Raw genomic sequence first — 8,778 nt, 5'->3', positions numbered from 1 at the left:
TTGAGTTTTAAGAGGAAAATAGTACAGAATCTGAAGACAAATGTGCTTCACTTCCTTTACAAAACTGTCCTGCATGTTTATATTCCAGGACAACTGGCCAGGCAGAATGCATTTTGGCTCTTGGTACACAGGCCTGGGTTGTGACTTGAGACTTTCACAGGCACTCTAACAAGAGACTTCTGAATTTCTTGGTGGCTTTCATGTTGCCCATAAATCCAACCCCACTTCCTCTTTAGTGAGGTGGGGTTTGTCATCATCAGCGGGAGCAAACCGAGGCCATGAGAGACCGCTGGTGCCTAAACAAACACGGGCCGTGGTTAAGTTCAAGGGCCAAATTCCGAGCTCTTAGCTGAGGAAATAGCTGTGGCCTTGTCTGCAAAGGAAAGTTTTTACTAGTTGTCCTCTAAGCCCCAAATGGAGGCTTTTTTCCTTTTCTTTTTCCAATGAGTGGCTGTTTCTGGTTAGCTTAAACATTTTCCCGAATTCCACATGGTAAAAAAGAAGCATGTTTAGTCCTGTGTAAGATGTTTGAGTGTTTAAGCCAATACATCAGACTGATTCAATCATTGGGCAAGTTCAGAATCCGACCCAGCTTACAGATTTGATCTGTAAAAGTAAACATCCAGCTATCCATGACATCCCTGGCCATTCAGACAGCAGCTGAGGGCCCATCATCTCATTGCTGTGGACCAAATGGAAGTTTTCCAAATATTCCATCTGAGGTGGGTTCAAAAGTTTCTCTGTAGTTGCTCCTCTTAATGTCACAGTTAGTGACCATGTGCAAACTGCTTTTAAAATTCTAAAATGTAACTTTTTGTAACACATTTCTGTTGCTTTGCTCAGTGTTGTGTACCTAACTCTTACTGTCAATTTCCACAGCTCTTAACAAATTCCCTGTGTTTAAAAGCTCAGTGATTTCAATGCAGAGTGAAGTGTTTACTGATCCTATGTATTAAATTTAGAAATTGGGGCCAATGAGGAGGGACCTTCCACTTGACTGACTGACTGCTCTTGTACTGCTGTTTCAGTTGTATCATACTGGACAACTTCAGGCACCAAAGCTGAAATGTGTGTGAGAATGTGAAGGTAAGTAAAGATTCAGTTAAATTCTTGCTCACCTAATGTTTACTTTGTGTCTTGTTGCAGTGACAACTCCAGGGAGCTCCAGAACTGCCAAGGAGATTTTAAGTTTTGCTTAATGAAAGTCAGCAGTAGAGGCCAAGAGGGAAGATCTACCTTGAAATAGCAGCAATCATTCCCTGGTGAGTAAAGTTTAAGGCGCAAGATGATCCTTAGCCCAAGAATCAACAACTCTTAGTCAGAAGTGTTCCTCAGCCCTCCTCCTTCCAATGTCAGTAGGAAAGAATGAAGCAATAAACAGAGTAGCCTAGGGGGTGGCAACTCCTGAAATTGGACAGCTGACCCCAGTCAGCAAGGGGGATGTCATGTTGCAATATGTGTGCTTGGACTTGGATAGTTGAGCCAAGATTGTAGTAGAGTCACTAAATGAATCTCTTAAAATAAGCCTGTCACATATTCCTACCCACTAGGTTGTATGGCTGAAAGAACTTACCTGCTTTATTCAAGAGCTGGTTGCCTGCTGTTAGATGGTTTTGATTCAGATGATTCCTTTTTCAGCACTGTGTTTATGCTGTGGGAGCCAGATTTCTAGTAATGTTGCAGTTTGGCACTATTTAACTTAAACTTCCTTAACAACATGCCCAAAGTAGCAGAACACAGTGGTATTCTTCTGTTTGCTGTATTTTTGCTCCCTATATTTTCTTTGGCTGATTGATCTTGCAAATGATAAATAGAAAAAAATTAGACCCAGCAGTCTTGGTCCTACCATTCTAGATAGTTTTCAGTCTGGTTCAGCCAGTTGTCCATTCTGCAGAATTACTGCAATCTTTGCAAAATACTCTTATCAGATTGTGAAAGCCTTTCAAGACTGCTATGATTAAATTCAAGTTCCCTGAGTGTCACCTGTGGATATACAACTAAGGAGATCTCTGGCTTGCTTGCATTCCCAGGCTTTACTAACCACCTTTGCAGTTTCATATCTCATTTGCCCCCTACCTCTTACTTTACTTTATAGGTGGAACTTTGCTCTGAGGTTTGAAGATCTGTTTACTGCTGTGTCATGTTCCCTTTTCCATAAAATCTCAAACTGGGTACACTTCTCAGAAGTATTGAGATACACAGTCACATATATATATTTCAGTCATTCATCCTTAAAATTTGCTGTCAAAGCTATTCTTCTGCTGTTGGAACTCTGTTCTCATGTTTCCCTTTGTTCTGTGGGAGTTGCTAAGATTTCCCATTGAAATTTATTTTTCTCTTTTGTGCAGATTGACTGTGCAGTCCTGTCTCCCACAGTGAGGATGGCTCACAATGGAGACGATGGCAACCTGGCAGTGATACAGGAGCACATTACTTGCAGCTGTAGTGAGATTTCACCCAGCATTCTGATGCAGAGTACTTTGCACTTCCAAATTAATCATGCTCCTCTCTGTTCTTGTTGCTTGGGTAAATATTTCACTCTTGTGTAGAGTTTGATGGTGATCTGTGTGAGAACCAAGGTTCTCCATTTCCCTCCTGTACATGCTTACCTACCAAGCAAGCTTTTGAGCCCAGTGCCTTTTTCACACTTGGTAAAATGAGTCTGTTTCCATCATGCAGCATTGCTTCTTTGTAAATGTGAATACAAGTAAAGAAATACATGTCTATTGCCAAATGTTCTGGCTGAATGCCATCCCTGGTGTTCTGGCTTCATCCAGATGACGAATGTTCCCTGTCAGCCTGCAGCCTAGTGAGAGGGGACAATGGTACAGAAATACTGTAATTATCTAATCAACTTTGCTTAGAATGTTAAGCAAATGCAATTCTTTAATACTCTGGCTTTACTATAGCTGTTAATTACCATGTGCAAATGCAATTTGTACAGCAAAACCGAGTAGAGGAAACATTCACTTGTAAGTTACTTTACTCCCCTCTAGTGGTCTCACACCACACGAACATTTATGTAACACTTCATCACCATATGTTTAAGGACAGTGTTAGTATTCTGTAAAAAACAAAAGTCTCCTGGTAACTTCTCCTTCCTTCTGCTCCTCTTCTCTTTCTGTAGAGAAACCTCTTCAGGGATTGGGGTTCTATCCAATGAAGGTCTCTAAGTGAAATTTTTGTTATTTGTTGACTTTAATTGAAGGCCAAACTGTACCCCCAGCTTTAAAATCCATACGTGCAGAAAAATCTCAAAGCTATGTAGTAAACATTTATTTTCTGTGCCCTCAAAGGTCCTCACAGGGGGTGTTGGTGTCAATGTCATTGTGACCAAATTCAGCCAGGGCTGTAGAAACAGCAGCAGAGCCCAGTCCTGACTGCAGTGCTGCTCTGTGTGTGTTCTGTGGCACGTGCCAGGTTTCGGTGCGTGTCTAACAGTGTTCGGGCCTGTGGGAGCTGTGGGACATAAGGAGCCTGTCAGATGACTGAGTTCCTCCTCTAAGCTTGCCAGTTGGCCATTTTGTGTAGTATGCAGCTTTCATGAGGTGGAAAGCGGACAAGAACCTACAGGATCAGAATGGTAACTTTTTATTTTCCTGTATTTCCCTGGTTTGTTGCTTAAGTTACTGATGTTGTAATCCAGGTGTGCAGCACAAGCTACATTTAGCAATTGTTAATTGGTAAGTTCTTATCTTTTTCTTTGGTTCCTGGAATCTGTATTTTAAACATAAATTACTTGCTAATGTCCTTGGAGAAGATAGGGTAACTAGTAAGAGACTTATCATCTGTTTCTGCTTTAGGCAAAGGGTATAAAAAAATGTAGATAGAGGATTCACTTTTCAGAAGTTAGTTGCTCTTTTCAAACTTCCGACTAGAAACATTTCCATTTTCTTCTAGAATGCTTTGGACTAATATTTTGAAGAAAATAAAGGGGAATAAAAAGAATATAGGGTCAATAAAATGTTGACAATTTTCCATTTGAAAAAATACAGTTCTTCTAAAATCCTTCACAGAATTGTGTTTGTCTTCATATTTAGCTATGGGAGAAAAATGGAAACATTCCAAGAATGAAAACATTTTAACACTCTTTGACTGGAACCTTTTGTTTTAAAATGAGTCTTGGTTTGTAAACTTTTGCAGCTCTAAAAAGTCAAAATTGAAACTAAACAGTTTAGGAGATCCAAATCCGGCCTTTTTTCCCCACGTGATTTTTCTTTTGTGGAAAACTTAAGTATCTCAGTTTCCTTCCAAACTGGAAGGAAACCAAATGTGAAAAGTAAAATCCTTCATAAAACGTAACTCCTGTCTTCCTGCAGTGCTCTTGCTAGAGATTATTTGCCTGTGTCAGCCATGCATGCTACAATAACCAATAGCTGGGGAAACCATTTCCTACACTTCTCAAGATTGTTCCCTTTAGGTCATTAGCAGATAGTTCTAATAAACATGAGCTGAGCCAGCAGAGGCTTTGACTCTATTTATCACTGCGGATGTCTGAGCAGTCCCTGTGGGAAGCTGTGACCAATTCATCAGCCAGGGAGTTTAACTTGTTCTTAACTCTTCCCTTGAACAGCAGTGTCAGCAGTCAAACGAAATCAAAATCATCCCCATGTACATGTAGGAAGCAGGTAAGACATGCAATGTTAAAAAAAAGATCACCTGTGTAGCTGTAAAAAGCACACAGGCAGGCAGCTGGTGCAGAGTTGCTTTACTCAATGAGCTGGCAGGCCCTGCCTTGGGGGTGTGTGGGCCAGGGCAGGGCCTGCTGCTGTGTGACCCTGTGTGACCCCTGGCAGTTCTGCAGGTGGGCCCAGCCCAGCACTGCTGCTCCACACTGCAGTGCAGGCACTGGGGCTGGGCTGACACACACTTCCCTGCCTCCTTTGTGGTATTGCTGTTATTCTTTGTGGGTTCCATTTGTCAGCTCTCTGCATCCAGTCTGTGTCTAGTCCCATAACCTTGCAATTCCAGGCATATGCTCCAGCACCTTTCTCCAAGGAGCAGATGTAGTTATTTAAGAGCTTAACACATGAGTCAAAGTAGGACTGCAGGGTTCCTGTGCTTAGGAGAACAGGGAAATTGGCCAGTATGGATTCAAACTCAGTGATTGTGGGTTTCTGAAACAGAAAATCTGTTGAAACACCATACCCCATAGAAGTATCAGAGAGGAGTGACTGAATAGATTCCTTTGAATTACCTAGAGCCTGGTGCCCAGGATTTGGAATATCTCCAGTGATGGAGACTCCACAACCCCTATGGCACTACCTGTTCCAGTGCTCAGTCACCTCCACAAATCTCTGAGTGTAACTGATAAATACTTGCTAAAATCCCTAACAATGAGACACATTCAGCCACCCTTATAATTATTCTCTTCCGTTTTTTAGTTTGAGAAGAATGAGGCTGTTGACGAGGAAAACAGGTTTTAAAATGACTGTGTAAGAGGCCCTATGCAAAAGCTGTAAGATCCTGTTATGGCAAATGAAGTTCTGGAGTAACCCAAGGGATGGGCTACTTGCTGCCTGTGTTTCTGCCTTGCTGTCCAAATGTCGTTGCAATGCTGCTGCACCTTGCCTAGACCTGCTGCCAAAGGCAGTGCCCACTTGTCTGGAGCTTGCTTTCTGTCCTGTTCATACTCTGTAATAAGCCAGTCTTCCCTGGGCTTTCTGAGAGCTCCTGGAGTATGAACAACCTTATAAATGAAATCACCACGCTGTCTGCTGAATGCTTTCTTGCAGAAGTGCTGGAAACTGTGGAACACATTTTGCTGATCATTTGAGGAACAGCAGCTTCTACACCTGGCAGCTGCCAGATGTTGTTCTTGACACACAGCTGGCTGCTGGTAGCTCAGGAGCAGGGCTGAACAGTGCAGGTTCCAATGGGTTTATAGCTGGGATTTGCAGATTAACACTCTGTTGTACTCTGCAGCATCTTCCTGGGCTACATCCCACCTGCATTCTTCATGAAGGAAAGAAATTCCTCACGTTTTCTTTCTGCTCTGGTCCTTCAATCACAGTAAACAGAATTCAGTTCCAAATGTTTTAGAAGAGCTGTCTTATTCAGCATGGGGTTTGGATAAGCACAGGACTAACATTTCCCATATAATGGGTGTAGCCAATGGCATAATTGGTAATAGTCAGTTTAAAATGTTTAAACTTTATTCTTTTCTTTATTTTTTACTTGCAAATGGTATTATATAGTTTTTGACTGCAGGCAGGGGGAGGACAGCTTGTGTCAAAGCAGGGTAAGTAGCTACCAGAGTTGCCTGAGTCAACTGCCCTTAAAATGGAGTTTGTGATAGGGGGAAAGATGGAAACCAAACAAAAAGAAATAACACAAAAAATAATAGATTTCAAATGCTGAGCTGCCTGAGAAGAAACAATTTCTTCAGGATTCTGTGGGCAATGACTGTTGTTGGCACATACATATCAGTGATCTGCTGAACTGATACAATGGTACAGTTGTTTTTATAAGACATCTAGCTCTGAATTTGACACTCTTGAACATGTGTATTAGAGCATGATACATATGTGAATTCTGAATACTTATTTTTTACAAGTGTGAGTAAATTCAAAAAACAGTTATTTCTTGGTTTAGAGAACACTTTTGGAATTTTGCTTTGTATTTTTTCTGTGTAGGACTTTGAATATTTAGTCAGCAAGACTGCACAGGCTCTTTGTTCTTAGGTTGCTGTTTGTGACAAAACCCCAAGTAGGTAAAGAGCCTCATGTACAGACCAATGAATGCAGAGAATTGCGTACTTTGAACAGGAGGAAAGATTTTGTAGCCAGCTGTATGGAAGGAATTGTTTCCAGCTCTCCATAAAGCTTTCAAATCTATGTAATAGGCTCTTTTCAGAACTTTCACTGCTCTAGCTCAGCTTAACTGATGGAATAGCATTCACCACACTGAAGTCAGGGCATGCTCTGAACTCCACTGAAATAAGTGGAGAGGAAAAAAAATATCTTGGGCTTGGACTAGGCTTATAGTGCCAAGGGAAGCTTCTCCAGATCATTGCAGTGCAGGGAAACTCTGTTTTCCCAATAGTTTATCATAAAATGTGTCCAGACTGGAGCCTCTGAAAGATTTCCTTATCTTGAAAAGGCACCATGAATCTTCTTATTGACATCATCCACTTTTCAGCCATAAAATTGCACTTCCTTCCTTTTACTGATGAACAGGAGTTGGAAAAGTCAGCCTTAATATATATCCATGTATCCATAGATAGATATAGATGTCCTTTTTCCCAGGCATCTCCTGTCAAGTATTTTCCCTTGGCTCTCTCTCATGTGTTTCAAGTGACATTTCCTCTGCCGACTCTGCCTGTTTGACCTTCATTCTTATTTGTCTGAAGTTGTGTGGTATTTTTCTTGGTATTGAAAGGAGTTCATGAAGCTAGAAAAAGTGTTCAATATCTTTATTTCAAATTTGCAAAGTGTCAAAACCTGACTCTTTAAAAAAGAAATGTAGCAACTCAGTCTCTTCTGAACTCCACCCCATTCATCACAGTAAAAGCAATTTTGGGTGGACCTGGTGTTGGCAATTTGTAAACCATTAGGGACATTCTAGAGGCAGTAATTCTGTGTTTTAAAAAAAGCTGAAAAGATTTTTTTATTGTTGGAATTTCTTCCCTCATTTAAACATAATCTGAATAATTTTTCTAGAAACTAGTAAAAGTTACTCTCATTTCAAGTGTTCTTAAATAGATTTTAACTCTATCCCTGTATCTTAATTTTCTGTAGGAGAGTAAAAAAGCTTTTCAGCCTCCAAAAGGCATGCAGAGCTTTCTTCCTGTCCCTTCTCATTCCCACTTTAAGCAACAGTATGTGGAATCTATTGCAACTTCCTCCTCAAACAGCTTCTTTTACTTAATTTGACTATTGGTAAAATGAATATATTTTTTAATTAACTGCAATTTTTATTTCCAGTTGCCTTATAAGTAAAGGCATGAGTTGAGCCAATGCATAAATGAGAAGGGGCTAAAAATGAAGCAGAATACTCTGTGAGTTAATCGGAAGCTTGCTATTGATGTCTGTGGGCTGAATTTATCCAAGTAACCGTACTGGAAGTGTGCAAGGCAATACATTAAAGATGTATGTATTAATAAATGGATCATGTCCTATCCAGTGTGGTGTATAAAGACCTTGCATCTGATGGACATTTGGAGGGAATGAAGGCTGGCTGCTGAAACTTGTGAACTGATAAAAACCCACCCAGTGATCCTCAGTAAGTAAATTTTAATCCTTTCAACAGACAAAAGTGGGAGGGAAATCCCCAAATGATTTTACACCCGGGAAGAAATCACAGACTCTAGATGAGGTTGTCTCAGTTTACTGGTATCTAGAAAACCTGAGGAAATGAAGTCAGCCTTTAGAAAGTTACTGAATAAAGGAAAGTGCAGATCAGAGCTGTTCTGAACTCTTTGCTGGCCAAAGACTCATCCCTGTCCTCCGTGAGTCAGCGGCGCTCTCGCACAGGGGTGGCCAACTGCACATGGGCTGTGCTGTGGGACTGCAGGGAGGGGATCATTTACCTCTCTTGCTGCTTTAGAAACTGCATCTGCAGTGCTCTATCCTACTCTGGACACCCTGGCACAGAAAAACCAGGCCCCAAACCCTAAACTCAAAAGCCACTGACAACTGGAACAAGCCTGGCAGGGGACACCAACGTGGTGAGGGGCTAAGGCAATGCTCTCTGAGCAGAGGGTTCATCCCAGCTTAAGAAGCATGGGTTAGAAAGGAGACATATAGCCTGCTGTCTTCAGGGTATAGAGCAGATAGA

This window comes from Zonotrichia leucophrys, chromosome 10 (genome assembly GCF_028769735.1).
Source record: "Zonotrichia leucophrys gambelii isolate GWCS_2022_RI chromosome 10, RI_Zleu_2.0, whole genome shotgun sequence".
NCBI classification, from domain to species: domain Eukaryota; kingdom Metazoa; phylum Chordata; class Aves; order Passeriformes; family Passerellidae; genus Zonotrichia; species Zonotrichia leucophrys.
This window is presented reverse-complemented; position numbering follows the sequence as displayed.